Raw genomic sequence first — 19750 nt, forward strand, 5'->3', positions numbered from 1 at the left:
ATGATGTGCTGTTACATACATAGATTGGTCCCTAGCCCAACTGCTGTCAAAGAGGCTTCATCCAGCAACTAATAGAAACAGATGCAGACCCACAGTTAGGCAGAGCTCATGGAATCCTATAGAAGAGTAGGAAAAGGAATTGTAGAAGACAGAAGGGTTAAGGCACTGTAAGAAAACTCAGAACATCAACTAATGTTGACTCATAGAGGCACATAGAGACATCCAGGGAAACCGAATAGGATTCCCCAAGCCACTCAGCATTATGTGTTACAATTCTGTAAACTGGTCCTCTTGTCGGACTCCTAACAGTGGGAACAGGAGTTTCACTGTTACTGACCCTTGGCACCTTATTTCTCATACTGGGTCACCTTGCTCAGCATTAATATATTGGGAGGTACTTAGTCTTACTTTAACTTGATAGGTCTTGTTTTATTGATATTCATGTGAGACCTGTCCTTTCCTAAACAAAAAGGTAGAAGAACTGAATTGGAGATTGCCAACAGAGAAGACTGCAGGACAGAAACAGGGAGGATATGATGGAGGGGAAATTGCAGCTGAAATATAAAGTAAATAAATATTTTCATTCAAAAAATAACTGAAGCAATGAATAAAATTATAAATGACTTTAGACTTTCATATCTCAAGTAACCTGAAACTTCTCATTTTGACCACGTGTTATCTACAAACAACTTATTATGAGGGCTAAAATATCAAATTTTGCCCTCCACTCTCCTCATAGTATCTTTTAATTTCGATACTATATTCTTCCCAGAAACTTCACCATACAAAGAAGAGTGAGTCTGCAGATTAGACAAAAACGACAAAGTCTCTGGTTAAGTTTGATTATTGCTTGTGGAGTATAATACCAGGAGACACATTATCTACTACTACCCAACCTCCAAATAGTCAAACAGCTCAGTTATACATACACGTTACAGTGGAAATGAATTAGTCCTTTATTTAACTAGCCAATACTTGGGGAAAATATAGTATACTCCTCGGATTTGATCTGCGAAACTCTAGTAACAAAATGTATTAGCTCAATTGTGTACAAGTCAATGCAAGGAAGTCATACAGCATTTCAGAAGATTTTAGTTTGAATGTACCCTATTATTACTTTAAATAACAAGTTTAAGAACATAATATTTTTTTTGAAGTCTACGATAAGACTACTAACACTTATATTTGGCCAAGTGTTTCATATTATAATAGTATATTTTATTTACTTAATACAAAATAGTTTCTGAGTTAAGACTTTAGAAGTGCCATGGAAGTGTGATTTAAATTTTTAAGGTGTGTGTGTGTGTGTGTGTGTGTGCATGTGTGTATAAGAAATAGAGTCTGTGTATATCTGTGTTTCATAAATTTTCTTTGTTTTTTATGTTACTCTGTTTTGTTTATGTTTACTTGCTTGTATTCTAGGGAAAGAGGGAGAAAGAAGGTGGAGTTGGGTGGATGAGGATATGAGCAGAATCTAAGAGGAAATGATGGAGGGAAAACTATGATTAGAATATATTGTATGAAAAAATATTTTCAGTAAAAATGCTTGATAAAATGTCCATCCAACTGCAACTTTAATATAACATTATAAATCTCCAATTAAGCTCCAGAATTATTCTTAGTGAGACATATCATTGCTATCACTCTCTTTCAAATGAGATTTGCTGGATTTTCATTTGTTAATTCTTTTTTATTATTATTTATTTATTTATTTTTGTTAAAAAAAATTTCTGCCTTCTCTCCGCCTCCCATTTCCCTCCTCCTCCTCCCTCCTCTTCCCCTCTCCCTACTCCTCTCCCCCTCCCCCTGCTCCATTCCCCCTGCCTCTCAGTCTGAAGAGCAGTCTGGATTCCCTGCCTTGTGGGAAGTCCAAGGTCCTCCCTGCTCCATCCAGGTCCAGGAAGGTGAGCATCCAAACAGGCTAGGCTCCCACAAAGCCAGTTCATGCAGTAGGATTGAAACCTAGTGCCATTTCTTCATTCATTGTCTTCATTATGGATCTTATCTCCTCACCTTAAGAATGCAGTATGTTATCTTGAAATCTTTAGGATGCATTGACATCTTTGTGTTGAGATGTAATCCTCTGATTATCTTTCACAGTACCAAGAACATATAAAACAAGGCTACTATAAGTGTCTTTGAATGAAAAAATATATAGGTTAAATCAGAAATTAACAAAGGTATTCAACAGGTTATCTATGTTTTTTAGAGTTTAAATATCTTTTCCTCCTGTAGAAGCCATTAAATGTTTAAGAGTTCTTAGGGAGTTGGGCAACCATCTGCATAACCCACACCTAGCTTTCAGAACTGTCTATGAATGTAAAATGACTTTGGATCAATGAGAAAAATTCAAATGTATGCTTTTTCTTGTGTTACAGGCTCCTGAATTACTTTTCAATGTTTTTATTTCAAAATGTAATTGATTTTACCTCAGAGACTTTTTCTTTTACTTTCTTATTATCCTAACAGGTACAGTATAAAAACAAAACAAAACAAAACAAAACTCACAATTGTCCAAGGATTTTGTAAAGATGTCCCTTCATGACACAGTGTTAGATTTTTCAGCTCCTGTGGAAGAAAGTGGTTTTTTTTCCTCTAAAGTTAATTCCTAACAATAGCACATTGCACCTGGCAAGGTTTAATGTTGTTGTTGTTTTGTGAGTGGCAACATGTTTAATTCTTCAAATGACTTTTACTTCCCAAGTCTACAATATAAAATGTGTAATTTTTTATATCTCTTTTATAGGTACAACATATCATTAAAGTCATGTTCAGTATAAATGTTTTCCAGGCAATTTACTTATCATGAATGCCTATTTTACTGACAGATTCAGAGGGTAATAGCTGTGTTCATTCTCATAAACTTATGAATTTGTGAAGAAATGTTGTGATAATAAAGATAAAATGATATTATGATATGTAGACCTACAGATGGCGGGGTTATTTTGTTATAACTCTATATTCTAAGGTATGAACTAAATCCAAGTTCAGAAGGAGTACTACATTGTGATTTTTGTCATGCTGAGAGTATATAACTGATTTAGAGTTAGCAAACTCATCAGAGTCACAATAAAATGTTGCTTTTGTGTGTTCAAAGCAGTTAAAAAGGGTAAAAATGTTAAATCTAATTTAGCATGAAAGATAAATTTTCCTTTTCAACTTTTTCAGGCAAACAGCTGAAAAAGGAAGGTAAAAGAGGACCAAGTATTGGAAATGGAAGACTAAAAATTAAAATAAATGGTAAGTATTCATACCAAATTTGAAATTTTTCATTTTTTTTTACCAAATACTACATGAACAATAATGATTTTGTTTAATGCACTTAGAATGGATTAAACATAGATGAACAAGAAACTGAGATGATTTTACTTTAATCAACGTTAAAATATCCTGATTTCTTTCTCATCATAATCTTCTTTTCAAACCTAGGAACAGAAAAAGTGACTTGGTTCTCGGGAAGAAAAGAACACTTGTTACCATTGTTACCATAGCAAACACGTAGGATAAATTCTCCCAATTAATACTGGAAAGTGCCTGGCTACGTTCTGTTACAGCAACATCCTGAGGAAATAACCATATCACTCAGGATCTATTGGCTAATCAGTTGGTATAATACCTTGGTGAGAACTCAGGGGAGTGTCCCGGGAAGTATGTTGGGTTGAGGACATCAGCAAAGAGATACCATCAGTACCTCAGCATCTGGCAATCTTCAGAGCTAGAGTGTTGTTCCACAAAATCTTAGGATAAATACGATGCAGGGTTCCTAACCATATTTTAAGTGGGTAAAAGTCCTCTTTACTTGCTGATCCAGAGGGTACGTGCCAATATATACAACAGCTAATGATGCTAATTCCTAGATGGACAGAATGACAGAGCTTTGAGATAATGACATGTTGACTGAGGTTTTTCTGTCCCACCCAGTTTTGTAGTCATTCAGTTTCACAGAAATACACAGAAGTCTACATTAGTTATGAACTGATTGGCCCATTAGCTCAGACTTCTTATTAACTAATTCTTATAACTTACATTAGCCCATAATTCTTGTCTGAATTAGCCACGTGGCTTGGTACCTTTTTTTCGAGGCAGTCACATATTGCTTTCTCTGAGGCTGGGTCACTACTGCAGACTTCTCTTTCCTCTTCCTAGCATTCTCCTTCTTCCCCCTCTACTTCCTACCTGGTTGCCCCACCTATACTTCCTTCATGGCTACTGGCCAATCAGCATTTTATTAAAAATAATACAAGGGACAGGAAAAAGATCATTGTTCTACAGCAATGACAGACTCAGGTAGATGACAACTATATAATTGATAGCCTTGGAGGTTATGCAGACACATGTTAAAGAAGCCAAGTCACAACAGAAAGTCCTAGTTAAGATAATACCTAGAAAATTTGTGGAATTCCAACAGTCTCTGGAACTACCAGCAGGCTACACATTCTTGCACAAGCTTCAGGCATGACTTTAGAAACAAAGAAATCTTCTTGGTTGATTGAGATCAGTATATTTGCTAGTAAGTACTATTTTGAATGATGGTATATAACAGTTATCTGTCACTAAAAAAAATAAAAGTAGACAGATAGACTGATATAGCTGACAAGAGTGTCCAGCAGGTAAAGATATGAGTTACTAATCCTCGTGATTTGAGTTGAATCTCCAAGACCCATGTGGTAGAAAGATAACCACTCTTTCAGGTTGTCCTCTAACACACACACACACACAAGTGCACACACACTCACAAACATCCACACACACCTCAAACTACACACACACAACTCATATACCACATACACTATACACAAACTTAAACACCACAAATATACATAATCACACGAGCACACTATATACACACACATACCACATACACATTTAACCAAATATAACATGTACACCAAATGAGTACAATAAGCACGTGCGCACACACACACATACACACACACACAAAGTGCACACACACATACATTATACCACACTGTAATAAATTAATTAATTAATTAAAATTTAGATATATTTTTGGCATATTGGCAGGAAGATATTGTACATTCTGGTGGCTATTAGCACTCCCACCATGTATTTCAGGAATGTCATGTGACTTACATTCTTTACGACTTTGTTGAAGAAATTGCTACTGCAGTTGTTTTTATGTGTGATATTTATGAATTTTTTAAGCATAAAATTGTAAATGTACATTTAGACATATGATACTTTAATTCTGGAAAAAAATAGTCAGAAAATTCTCTCAGAATGGCTAACCTACAGAGGGCAAAGCTTCAGTACTGTTCAATGTAAATGAGTAGCATTACATTCTGATATAGCTGTATAAATGCATGTGCCTCTATAATTTTATAATAATAAGATTTTCAGCTTACTTTTATACATGTACTTTCTAAAAAACCATTAACACCTTCCCACCTGCTTCCACATTGTGTTTTATAGTGTGTTATTGAGAAAATGATAAAATTCTAGCTGTAATATGTTTACACATTATTTTTAAGAGTATTTGAAGTTTATATGCATAGGGATTGTAAGGAAGATTTTTAAGGCAATTAAAAAGAGAACATGAACTCAACACTTCAAAGTAATGAAAAATTTAAGTAATATTATAAAGTTCATGCTTTCAGGACTCTCTATTTTGGCAAACTTGATCTTAGATTATTATGCTTATTATTGTTATTATATTGTTTGATTTTATTAACTCGTTTAAGGTATAACTGCCATAAAAGCAACTGCAAATAATGTTTGTAACTTGATTAATTTTGCCTTATTTGATTCACATTGTAGTAAGTTAAGACTTACAAGACCAATAGGAGTCAACCTGGAAATGAAATGACTGGTGCTGTAGGACATCCTAACCATGCCTAGCCAATGAGGAGGGACCAAGCAATGTTTCTTGAGTGCCTAGCAACAGGCGTTGTCAGAATTCCTGATCATGTCTTACCAATGTGGGGCAAATATATGATGTCAACTGGAAACAGATCAGAACACCTAGGTGCTGGGAGGGTTTATAAGTTTTTCCCCGTTGTTAAATAAACAAATATGTCTCACACCTTCTACCTGACTGCCGGCATCTGGGTTCATTGACTTTGCACCTTCTCACCCACTCCCCAAGGAGAACATTAGGACTCAGCAACATCTGTCACCCAGAATAGGGACTTATAACAGGTTTTGAGCTCACCTGCTCAGAGTCCTTTTTTGTCATTGAGGCTGTGATTTTTGTGTTTTTCGGGGAACAGGCTCTAGTCATCCTCTCCTCAATCATGGTGCTGCACAATGCCTCCAAGATAATGTATTTTTTGGGTTTTTTTTTTTTTTTTTGGTTTTTGAGATAGGGTTTCTCTGCAGCTTTGGTGCCCGTCCCGGAACAAGCTCTTGTAGACCAGGCTGGCCTCGAACTCCCAGAGATCCGCCTGCCTCTGCATCCCGAGTGCTGGGATTAAAGGCGTGCGCCACCACCGCCCGGGAAGATAGCGTATTTTGAATAAAAAGGCACTTTGGTCTCTTTGGTAAGTAAGCTCTGGGACCTTCATCCTTTCATTTTTTTGTGTGTTGTCCATCATGATTGCCTGTCCTTTTAGTTAGAAAAGCATTTTTTTTTTCTGTTTTGGTTTGCCCGGTGTCTCCAGATAAGGGCTGACCCCCCAGGAGTCAGAACCAAGACTCAACTCCCTAATGTTGTCCATCTGGAGATACCATTTGGACATAAGGCTGTGGCCTAAAGAACTACAGAAGCTTCCCACTAATTACATAACATAAAGGTCCTATACAATCCCAAATCCACTGACTCTTGATCTCCCGGTGTACCCTTCAGAGCAGTGCTGTCAGGCGAGGTGGAGTTACCTGTCATCTGTGGGAGTAATACATTTGCCTTAGCAGGGAGAAGTGAACTGCATGGTGGCACAGGAGATGAGGGCCCAGAGTCTGGTGCTGGCCAGTTCTGAGTTGTGAGAACTGTGACTGGTGTGAACGTCCTGCTTGACTGAGGTCTCAGGGTGCTGTCCAAGGCTCTGGAGCAGGTGACACTATGAGGCAAAGGCTCAGACATAACAGCCTTCCTTAGCCTGATGTGCAATTGGAAGACCTTCTGGCACCTGCCTCCTATAAAGTGGGCATCATAAGCAACCTTTTGGGCTTCGGCAGCCTGTGCAGCTATGGCAGCACATCAGTGGTAAAGCTGGAGTCGGAGCCTACTGGAGCTGTCCAGGATGCCGACTGTTTCTGTGGAGCCACTGGGATTTGGGGGGTGGTCTGAGACATAGAAGCATGGGCCTGTCTGGCAGACAGAAACTGCAGTTGGCAGGTTCGGTGTGTCCTCACAGCTCCTGGTCTCCTTTGACTCTTGGAAGCTGGTGGGTGGATGCAGCAATGGCCACAACTTCATGCTGCTGCTACCAGTGTACACCCTTGGCTTCCTGAGGTTGATCTTCAGTTGAGTGAAGTTGGCACTGGGGCTTCTCACCTGGTGCTGCTAGAACCATGGCAACAAGGCCAGCTTCCCGTGCTATGTACTGGTGCTGCTGGAGGACAAGGAGTAAGCGATACACCTGGGGCTGTGTGCTTGTAATCTGCCCACCTGGGTTCATTTTCCAGACATTGAAAGAGAAGAATGACTCAAAAGATAGCAAAGCAGTTGTAACCCTTTAATTGTCAATTTATAGAGAAACTCTTTAGAGAAATCATAGAACCAGCTGTGTGGGGAGCAAATGCCCACCCCAGCACTTTCAGCTTCACAGAAGTGAACGTGAGTCATAAGTCCCTTAGAGTCAATTGTATTAAGGTTTATAATGAAAATGTAAACAAAAGATAGATTATTCTGAGCCTTCAGACTAGTTTTGCAGGAAAGTGTGAGATTACTTTGGAGATTAAACAGTATTTTTGTAGACCTGGTATGAAAAGTATTCAGATTCATGGGACAATGTGAGTGCTCCTGGAGCCCTTGATTGGAGGCATTCCTTTAGTTGAAACATTGTCCATCTTCTTCCTTAGGAAAACACTTTTAGAGAATAACTGGATAGGACAGGCTAATCTCCTGGACATTGCTGGACTGAATGGTTTATCAGATAGTATCATTGTAGATATAATATCAAACTGACAATCACTCACAAAAAAACAAACAAACAAGATCTTAGCCGGGCTCCCTATACTTCTAATAAAAATATAGCCCTATGCAATCCCCTCCTCCACTCTCATCACTCATGATTCCAATAAAAACTCAGAGGACTGAGCCCTGGTACCTGTCACATATTAGAACTCATGGCCTAAATATCCATATCTTTTTACTTCTCAGAAAAGTTGTAATCTCATTTCAATTGAAAATCAAAGCTGGCTTTGGTTTTGGAGCATGGCTCTCTCCTTCTCTAAACACAATCATGTTGTTAGAAGAAAAATCCAGTGTTTCTGTCAGAAGAGTCACCTGATGTGGAAAAAAAATAGAAATCTCAGAAATATTGTTGTCAGAACTCGTTATCTCCCCAAAATGCTATTCCTCTTTTTGTTTTGGCTCTTTAATACCTTTCCTTGGCTAAGCAACTTAAGTATATATTGATAGACTGATAGGTATAATAAATGATAGATAGATAGAGATAGATAGATGATAGATAATTAGATGATTGATAGATGATAAATGAGACATATATGTTCAGTAGAATATTATTGTATTTTAATATGCCTATGTGTCAGCATGTATGGCTCTGCCTATGCCTGTCAACAATTCAATGACTTTCTGGGGCCTTGGAAGATTTTCTACACCACTGGCATTCCCTACAATCCACAAGGACAAGTCATTGTGAAGAAAACCAACAGAGCTCTTAAGAAGCTGTTTACCAGGGTGATCTCACCACAGGCTAGAAGAGATTCTCATCTGACCTTAACAGAGATTCTTTTCCATATGAACTTTCTCAAATTTTATGACAAAGAGCTGGGCCCAGCTTATAAGCACAGGGGCATCACCCTTGCCCCTGGTGAGATGGAGAGATCCAATCTCTCTTCAATGTCAGCTGCCAGCCCCCTGCTAACCTGCAGAAGAGGATATGCTTGCAGTTTTCTCATAATTCCATGATATGTTGGGTTTGAATTTAATTTAATGAACTATAGGATATGAAATTATAGTTATTTTATTTTAATAATGTATTTATGATTTAGCTATGGAATAACATTTATTTTTATAGTTGTTCATAAATATATTTAAAAATTTTACATTTCTTTATTTTAACACATGGAACAATATAGTGTCCCTATTTTCATGAAATTTTGTATAAGTACATTACAAAAGGTTTTCAGAGTTGTTTTTCAATATCTGGTTGGTAGTTAAGATTTAAAGAACCTACACAAGTTTAAAGAATAGAGGGAGTGAGATAGCAGGAATGTTTCACTGTTTGGGAAACCTGGTTTAATTTTAAAAAGACAGAAAAGCAAGGCATTTGTCTTGTGACATAAGGTGACAGATGAAACCATGTTATTTTTACCAGGGCTCATTCACTTTGGTGACATGATTCTTATGACAAGATTCTTGTGTATATCTGCTTGGAATGAACAGACAGGCAGTAAAATTTTTCATATTCTTAAAAGTTCTGCTTAGTTATTCATCCTGTCAATTCAAAGTCACAAATCAGTGGAGAGCTACAAGTGAAAAGGAGCTACTGTCCTTGACTGGTGATGTCTGATCTGTGTTCCCCTCCAGGATCTTGAGCCCACAAGTTCCTAGTTTATTAATGTCGGAGTTCTAGTTTTCTCTTATTAGCCTCATGGGGCTGACAGAAGTTCTGATCTGTTTTTGAACCCTCAATAGCTATTTTCTACCCAATTTCCCAGCATCTCAGCTGTATCATTAAAATGTTAGCAAGAGTCTGAATAGCAAAAGTAAGGAAAAATTTCTAAAAAAAAAAAAAACTTCAATGAGTCTCTGCTCTTGGGAATTTTATCCATGATAGAGGTCTAATGCTACAAAATACATGCTTTTAAAATTCTGTGTCTTTCCTTTTTTTTTTATTTCCCAAGGAGAAAAGTAACCTAACTTAAAAAGACATTCCTTCTGAGTAAAGCTACTAAATAAAATATTTTAAAGTAGATTTCTGAAATTATCATTAAAGTTTCTCAAGAGTTAGGGAGATGGCTCAGTGAGTAAAGTGTTAGCTGCCCAAACCCGAGGACCTGAATTCTAATCCCCAGAACCCCCCAAAATAGAATTAGACATCACGTGCCAGTAATCATGGAACTGAAACAGGGTAGAGCAGGTCTAAACATGTCCAGGTGACTTAGCGACCCCTAATCTAGCTGAAAAAGTCAACTTCACTTTCACTAAGAGATTATGTTTCATAAAATAAGAGGGAGTAAGATAAATGACAAACATTGCTTAACTCTGGCCTCTGGTCTCCATATGAACATTCATGAGTGAGGGCATCTATATTCGTGTACACATGCACACAAAATTGCACTCATGTACACATGCACTCATGCACACAAAATTGCTAGAAAATCTGGCAAGTAATCAAAATTACATTGTACAGATAAAGCTTCCTATTATTAAATTTAAACTCATCTATTCCAACAAATGAGAACAGTTATTGCTCAAATAAATGTGCAAATGTAAAAAGAAATATTCATTACAAGTATTTCTGGCCATAGAGGTTACATATATGAATGTTAAGGATTCAAACTCAGTTCCTCAAGATTGCAGAACAATACTTTTATGCAATAAGCCAACTCCACAGTCACAAATATCTAATATTGTAATTAAAATATTGATAACATGGATAAGTCCCATTTTAAATTAGGAATCTTACATAAACAAAGTAAATTTGGCTTGTTTTAAATTTTAAATAGACTGTATTATTTCACTAGCCCAAACATCTTTGCTATTTAAGTTGCAATGACCTTTCTCGAAAGCTGTTCAAAAATTCCATTACTCATAGGAAAATTCATTGATATTCCACGTGTACCAAGCCAGCTATAGTGCCTAATGAGAACAAGAGAAGACCACGTGACTTGTTCTGATTAACATTCAAAATAATGTAGGTATTACAGACGTCAAACTGTCAGCATAATAAAACATCAGACTTAGCAAACCAAGAAACCTAGGACAAATAAGACAGAGATATTTCTATGAGTTTTATTTAACTGCGATAGGACCAGTGTTGATGTGATCCTTATAAAATACTCTCCCTGAACTCTTGGACTTGAAGTTTTGTTGAATCCAGACCATCAAAGCTGAGAGGCATGTCTGATTTATCATACTCCTTGGGCTAGATTTCTTAATTTTCTATCCTGTAAAATGAATTGTTAAAGACTTAATGTGAAGGGTAATAAAAAACAATTTTCATTTTTTTAACATCACTGAGAAATTTCAAATGTAGACAGCTTATATAGAGCTGAAGTTTCGCAAAGACAAGTTCAATCCAAATTTTGGATCCTTACTTGTCTTTGAACTCTTACATGGAAGAAACATTTTAAGTGTTCCTGATCTGAGTTCATTCCTGATTTTAATTCTTCTACTTTTTGCTGATGAAGAAATCACTGGAACCTATGAAATATGGAAAGAGAAAACTGAATCAAAAAAATTGTTCTGACTTCCATTTGTGCACTCTAGTAATTATATGCCCTTTCCTTCTACCCTCACAAGATATACACACATAAAAATTTAAACAAACAATAAACTTGTCAATCAATTAAAAACTTCTTGTGGTTGCAAGTTTAAAGCAAAATGACAGAGCAGTTTCGGATTATGGAGACAAGGAGGCATCAATAGGAAGGATTTACTCACCCACAGAACTGAAGGGTAAAGTGTAATACTAAATGTAACTAGATACCCAGGCTTAGATAAAAGAAATAAATGAAAGGTAAATTAGAGTAAGAGCTGTAGTGAGCAACCTCTTATTTCAAACATACATCCCGAGCTTAAGCCCACAAAGAACTGCCTTGAATTGACCACAAAATCAAAACCAAGAGTAACTGACGGCAGGAGATAGAGTGAACTGTTTTCTACAGGAGGCTCACATTGTCCTTGTCTGAGAGTAGTTTTCATGTTCAATTCAGTAAAAGCTACCACTAATTTAGGACTCTTTGAATCTGCTCCTTTAGTTGAAGTTTCCTGGCCTTGCTATTCTCACAAAAATTACTTTATTTCCTAAATTTTATTTCATTGAATACTTATTTGTTAGCGCCTGTTGTCTCTCCTTTATTCTCTACTCAAACCTCAGGTTGCCTCACCCAAGGATCAGGGTGACATTCATGCTTGATAGAAACAATACTAACCAGATAAGAGAACAAGGGATTTCAAATATTGAGAAAAATAATGTACATAGTTTCAATGAATGGACATCTGTGTGTTTCTGATTGGATGCATGTGAACCACATAAATACTGGTGCCCACAGGGGCAGAAAGAGGTCATCAGATCCTTGGAATTGGAGATACAGGTGGTGTGAGCTTCTCAACATGGGTGCTGGGAATTGAATTTTGGACCTTTGTAGAAGCAATCTCATTCTACTAATTCCACACTGGTAAATGGTGAATTCATCTTGTTATATCTCAAGGACAAGTCAGACATCTTGTTTGATGTACTGGAGTCTAATGATATGTGGTTGTGTTTGTTGGTGTCTATATCCCATTAGTTGATTTTAAAAGCTAGTCTTGTTTTTCTTTTCTTGTAGAGATAATAAAACCTTTGATGATTGCAAGGTATATAATAAAAAATATTTTCTGCCTCTTTTTAGACTAAAAACTATCAAATTCGCAAAAGTTATCACAGATTTATATGAATATATTGTTGAGATGAGTCTCCCAGTCCTAAATTGTATCTCTGATTGCAGATTTCTCATTCTAGATTGAGTGTTCTTCAATGAAAAAAGAATCTTTGTTGAGCATATTATAAGAAATATCTCTCAAGTGGGAAGTAATCTTTACATACTGGCACAGGAGTCTAGTTCCTGAATATAACATGAGCAGCCAAAACACTGATATTGACAATTAATAAATGAAACCTCCTGAAACAGAAAAACTTCCGTAATGTAAAAATATAGTCAATAAGACAAAACAGCAGCACGGATTTTGGGGAAAGATTTTTTTACCAATCCCACATCTGACAAAGAACTGATATCCAAAATACATAAGGAACTCAAGAAACTAGAAATCAAAATACCAAATAATCCTATTAAAAGCGGGGTACAGATTTAAACTTAGAATTTTCAATAGAAGAACCCTAATCACTGAGATACAATTAAATAATTGTTTAACATCTTTAGCTATCGAGGAATGTAAATCAACATGACTCAGATACCATCTTATATTTGTCAGGATGGACAAAATAAAAAATGCTAATGATAGTCTATGTTTAGAGGATGTGGAATAAAGGAGCACTCCTCCACTGTTAATGGGAGTGCAAACTTGTACAGCCACATTGGAAATCAATATGGCAATTTCTCAGAAAATTGGGAATCAATCTACCACACGACCATGCAATATCAATCCTGGGCATATATTCAAAGGATGCTCAATTATACTATAAGGACACTTGTTCAACTAGGCAGCATTATTTTTAAGAGCCTGAACCTGGAAAGCACCTAGATACCACACAACTGAAGAATAGAAAAAGAAAATGTGGTACACCTGAAAATAGAGTATTACTCAGCAGTAAAAGAAATTCAAAAAACAAACAAACAACAACAACAAAAAAAAAACCAATGACTTCTTGAAATTTGCCAGCAAATGGATAGACTAGAAAAATTCCATCCTGGGTAAGGTAATACAGACCCAGTAAGACAAAAAGAAACCTTCATCTAGTAACTGATGAAAACAGTTGCTGAGATAAACAGCCAAGCAGTGGGCAGAGGTCTGAGAGTACAGTTAAAGGGAGGGAAGAAACTCCCTTTATGAGAAAGGCTAAGTGGGGAAATGGGGGTGAGGGGTCGAGAGGTAGGAGAAATCAAGATCATGACATGGAAACTTACTGGCACAAAAATTCAAGAAGACAGCTGACCTGAGTTTGGGGAATCTCACAAAATCTGGATTGACAGGTATGGAGTCGAAATGGGACTGACATAGTCCCTCTGCATGTGGGTGATGATTGTGTAGCTTGGTCTACTGTGGGGTCCCTAGAGTTGGACCAGGTCCTGTACCTGATGTATGAGATGGGCTCTTTAGAACCTATTCCCTGTGGTGGATGCTTTTGCCCTGCCTTGATGTAAGGGGGAAGAGCTTTGTCCTGCCTAATCTGGATATGCTATGCTTTGTTGACTCCCATGGAAGGCTTTAGCAATTCTGGAATTGAGACATAGGTCAATTGCTATTAGAATAGTAAGCAAAGAATTGGCATGCTTTCCTTACTAACCTTGGTTGGACACGTGTAGTTCTGACCTTGTAAATAACTGTAAAGTTTCAAATTTATTATCTATTTACAAAAAATCCTTCGGTCTAGATTGAATGTGCTCTGAGACAAAAGTGAGCTAATTTTGGCAGCTTGTGTAAGACTGAAGAAAAATTGATATTTTTGATATTAGTCTGAGTAAAGAGTAACAAATCAGGATATAATGTGTCTACAGTCCTCATTGAACAAATACATTCAGCTATAAAACATGTCCCATACTTAGTCTATATGTGAAAACTATATCACTAAATGGAAACTCTTCTTCTTGACCACACACAGACATGTGTGCCTAGTAGATGGAATATTCTCATGACATAAACATACAAGCAATTGGAAAACACCGGAAGTTATTATTAAGGAAGAAATGAAGTTCTTAGGGAAGAGACAAATTGATTTATAAGAGAAATCACAAACAAGAGCAATTGGTTTTCATGGTCTTTCCAGGTGGGGCTCCCTATCAGAGAATCACTCATCTGATGGATTGGCCTGTGAGCATCTGTTCTCACCTGCTGTAACTCTCGTGGCCATAGACATGCATATGGGTGAGTGTGTTTCTCAATATTATGTAAGTGCCACAAGTATTTTGCTTCTGTAATGATTGCCTTTTATTAAATTGAGAGAGAGAGACAGAGAGAGAGACAGAGAGAGAGACAGAGAATATGGGAGAGGAATGGAGGTAGGGAAGAAGGAAAAGGAGGAGGAGGAGAGAGACAGACAGAGAGAGAGTCAAGATGGGGGAACATTGATATATATTTTTCAGAGTAATTTGTAATGTTTCCTTCTCTATTGAAGTATGGCCAAAAAAGTTATATACAAACAGTCACATTTCAGCCACACTGATGAGCGCAGACTGGCATTGCACTTTTCAAAGGGCATAAGGCTTTTTCTCTCACATCATTCTGCATTCATTTCTCTGTTCATTCATACACCCCAGTGAAGGTTTTGTATGTCTTAATTTATTATTCATTGGCTCAGTAATTACAAAGAAAGAATTTAAAATTTATGACCATATTAACAACATAATGTTACCCACAAGTCAGCATGGTCAATTAAAGTATGAATTGGTTTTTATATTTCTTAAGTTTTAGTCATTGATTTTATTTGCCCCATATTATCATGGTAGAAAAACTTGTACAGTCTAGAATAACATTTTAGTCTTCTATTTCCTAAAACTATACTTTTGTTCTGGTGTCCTTGAGTTTAGATAATATAGTACTACTTAGGAAATGCAGGATTGCTAATGAAGATGTAAGTATGAAAATTTACCATAAAACTAAAGGCATAATTTTATAAAACAATTAAAAATATTATTATATGCGTACACCTTAAACTTTTTATTGGTATGTGTTATTAAACTGAAAAGGGAAGACTTTATTTGGAAAGTTTGGTTGCAAATCCCAAGATAGTTCTTTAATAAATGTGAGTCACAGACAGACCTATAACCTCCTTAGAGTTAAATCCAGGCATTTGCAAAAAAATGCGGCTCTGATTTCTGACCCAGTTCTTCCAAATGCGATAAAAACCTGCGGAGGAAACCTACACTGTCACCTTTTGAAGTGTGAAGACATAGCTCCTAAAATGTATTATATGCTGTTTTTAATGCTCTTGGTAAATCAACTTTATTCATTCCTTATACAAAATAGTCTGCGGTAAATAAAAAAAAAACACAGTGATATGGCAACTGAGATGGATGAACATTTTCAGGCTAGAAAATGTCTCAACAAACTTGATAACAAATGTAGAATGAAGAAAAGGTTTTCAGTGTGATGATCCCTTCAGTGAAATTTTTGTTTATGTGAACATATGGTGTGTGTGTGAGAGTGTGTGTGTGTGTGTTTGTGAGTGTGTGTGTGTGTGTGTGTGTGTGTGTGTATGCTTGCATAAGCTGTATAGGTATTGGTATACTCATCTGTGTGGACCCAAGTGGAGGGCAATGGCTGATCTTTGGATGTCTTTCTTCAATCATATTACCAGTTAATTGTCAGAGGGAGGGATCTGATCTCTCATTGAAAGCTTAGCATTTCATTTAGACTAATTGGCCAGTCAGTTGCAGGTATCAACTTTCTTTCATTCCACAGCAAGTGCATTAAAGTAACATACCTCCAGGCACTCAGATTTCTGTGGCAAGTTCTTTACTCACTTTTCCATCTCATTGGCCCTATGACCTTCATCTAGCGATGGATGGAGATAGAGACTGAGCTCCCAAAGTCCTAATGAGGAGCAGAAGGAGGGAGAACATGAACAAGGAAGTCAGGACCACGAGGGGTGCACCCATCCACTGAGACAGTGGGGCCGATCTATTGGGAGCTCACCAAGGCCAGCTGGACTGGGACTGAAAAAACATGGGATAAAACCGGACTCTCTGAACATGGCACAACAAGAGCTGACGAGAGGCCAAGGACAATGGCAGGGGGTTTTGATCCTACTGCATGTTCTGGCTTTGTGGGAGCCTAGACAGTTTGGATGTTCACCTTCCTAGACCTGGATGGAGGAGGGAGGACCTTGGACTTTCCACAGGGCAGGGAACCCTGACTGCTCTTGGGACTGGAGAGGGAGAAGAGGAGTGGGGGTAGGGGGAGAGGGGCGGGAGGAGGGGGAGGGAAATGGGAGGCGGGGAGGAAGCGGAAAATTTTTTTTTCAATAAAAAAAAATGTTAAATAAAAAAATTACTCTTTCAATTGTAAGATGAAGTTGAGAATTTGAAAATAATCTTTTTAAGTGCTCATTCATCTCATAAAGGAAATGTTACCTTTTGATACATATTTAAAATTAGAAATCAAAATTATTTTATAGATTCACATAGCAATAGTTAAAGGGTTAGTTTAAAATAACTAGACATGCTTTGTGAAGAAATAGTTAACTCTGAAGAATTTATATTGCTAAAGGAATTAATTTATGCTGTGATTAAATACATTTAATCTGAACCATATGAGCTATTCTCTTGCTGTAAAATACTGAACACTTCATTTTACCATAACTAGAGCATAAGAAAATAAGCATAACTTTACCAAATTAAACATTCTTTGCAAATATCTTAGAACATAAAATTAATACTGATATGTTTTCCTTAATATTTCACTGTTATTTAGAATAGGAAGATGTGTTTCAAAATGGCTGGACAATCATTAGAAATATTACATATAGTAACATAATCTTCTGAAAACTCTAACACTAAATGTTAGACCTCATGAAACATAACAAAAATGTATATTTTCTGATTTTATATTGACCTAGGACAACAATTTACCTCAATTCATGCAAACATTTCATTGTAATGCTCATATGCATTAAATACAGCAATAAGTAAATGAAATTTAATTATCACCATACACTTTTATTCTGTAAAAGCAAAGAATTTGCAACCAAATATTGTGCTAGAGAGAGGAAATCAGTATTAAAAATCTCTAAGACCAAAATGAACCAATAGTTTAGTGCTACATGAAGAAGAGGTAAGTCCCAAAAGACACCTCATCTAGTGATGTTTTATTGTTGTAAGTAAATCACAAGCTCTCAGGAAATCACAGTTGATTATTTCATGGTAGATTCGAAGCTTTGATAGGATTAGAGGAGTCAATCATGAGTCCTTGGCAAGAGTAGCTAGTGTTTTTAAACACTGAGCCATTGTCCAACATCTCCTGGAAGAGTAATAACTTCATGTTCAGTCTAGTTCCTTCAGATTCTAACAAGGTCAATACACATTCTAAAATGACAGTAAATATTTAGAATAAACAAACACAGCAAAGGACTATCCTAAATGAAAAGGAGAGAGGAGAGGGGTGGGGATGGGAGGCTATCCTAAGTCTCTGGAGGGAGTTTCTAGTTGTTTCAGAGCAGAGACTAAGACTAAAGTTGAGATGTAAGGGCTGACTTCAATGAATCAAGCTAACTATCAAATTTGTACAAGAGTTCTAATATTAAATGAGGTATGTATATTTTTGTGAGAAATGAATGCTAAATTCTGGTGTAAGAATATGGCTGATATACTCCTTATGCAACTTCTACTTCAAGACAAAGTGAATGGGCAATGAAACCAGAGGGAAAGGTGTAACATTTCCTTTGGCCTCCATTTTATTCTCTTTCCATCGCTGGGAACAGGGATATTTGAGATTACAACAGGATAATTTAGAGGTTTTTTTTCTGAATTCCAAAGGGTCCGTTCAGGTTTCTGAGAACAGAAAGCTTCATTAAAACTTCCTAGAGTATTCATTATGTATAGGCATCCATAGGCAGAAATTTCTATCAGTTGTACTGCAAGGTCTTTGATGTAACAAACAAAAAGCTCTTTTGCATGATAAATTGCACTGTTGTAACTAATTGTAATTAGGATAGAAAGCAGATCCATTAGGTTCACACTTACCAAAAGAGCTACAGAAGATTAATTTCAGTCCATTAAAATTCTAAGTTCATCATAATTTGCTTTTTTACTTGATACCAAAATGGAAGAGTTCCAATATGTTGGTGAGATGAAACTTGCACACACTAATTTACCATGCTAAACCCATTCAAATTTAAAGACCCAAATGTGTCATAAAGCATAATTACTTGAGAGTTAAAATCTTAAGCAAGACTAAATTCTAAATTAAAGTTGCCAAGGAACATGTATAAATAGATAATAAAATCCAAGAGAACCCGCATCTAAAAGACTTTGTCTTTAGTATAAAGTCAAAATTTATAAAATCACATGATTTATGTTGCCAACTACAGTTTTGCATGCACCTTTAAAATTAATTCTAAGACATTGAAAGTTAAATTAATCTTCATGTATTTAAACTGATTCATTTTATATTAGCTTTTATATTAGCTGGCAGATGTCACAATAGAATGTCATCCAAGTTTTCTATCCAATTATGCATGCAAATGCAGAGAATGTACAGGAGCATTTTAATGTCATATCTTGATGGCACTCTTTGAGATTTATTAGACAAATTTATATAATAGCACACAATTCTATTTGTGAATAAATTCCTAGTAGCAAGCTGCTGATATTTTAAATGTAACAATGCTATTAATAAATTTTACTTGCTATTTTCCAAATGTTAAATCTCAAATGTCTGCTTGTTTACTTCTCTAATAATAGATTTATGCTTATTCATGGTTAGGCATGAAATTTTCTTTGAAATGAACATGACCCACACTATTTGTATCAAAACTGACAATGATCATAGTATGTTATATTTAAGAGAGCTACTTGGAGATTTACTTTCACTAAACTTCCCAGGTTAAGGTTTGGGAATTCTTATCAGCTTTCTTAGTTGAATCAGAAAATCATATCGAACCTTGTACTTTCCTTAGGATGTACTGCTTACATAAAAATCTCTTCTGACACTAATATTTCAATAATTTGCTTGCCTTTAATGCTTCCTTATCCTTAATACCCATAACTTAATTTATCCCAGATT

The sequence above is a fragment of the Chionomys nivalis genome, chromosome 18, assembly GCF_950005125.1.
Source record: "Chionomys nivalis chromosome 18, mChiNiv1.1, whole genome shotgun sequence".
Taxonomy (NCBI): Eukaryota; Metazoa; Chordata; class Mammalia; order Rodentia; family Cricetidae; genus Chionomys; species Chionomys nivalis.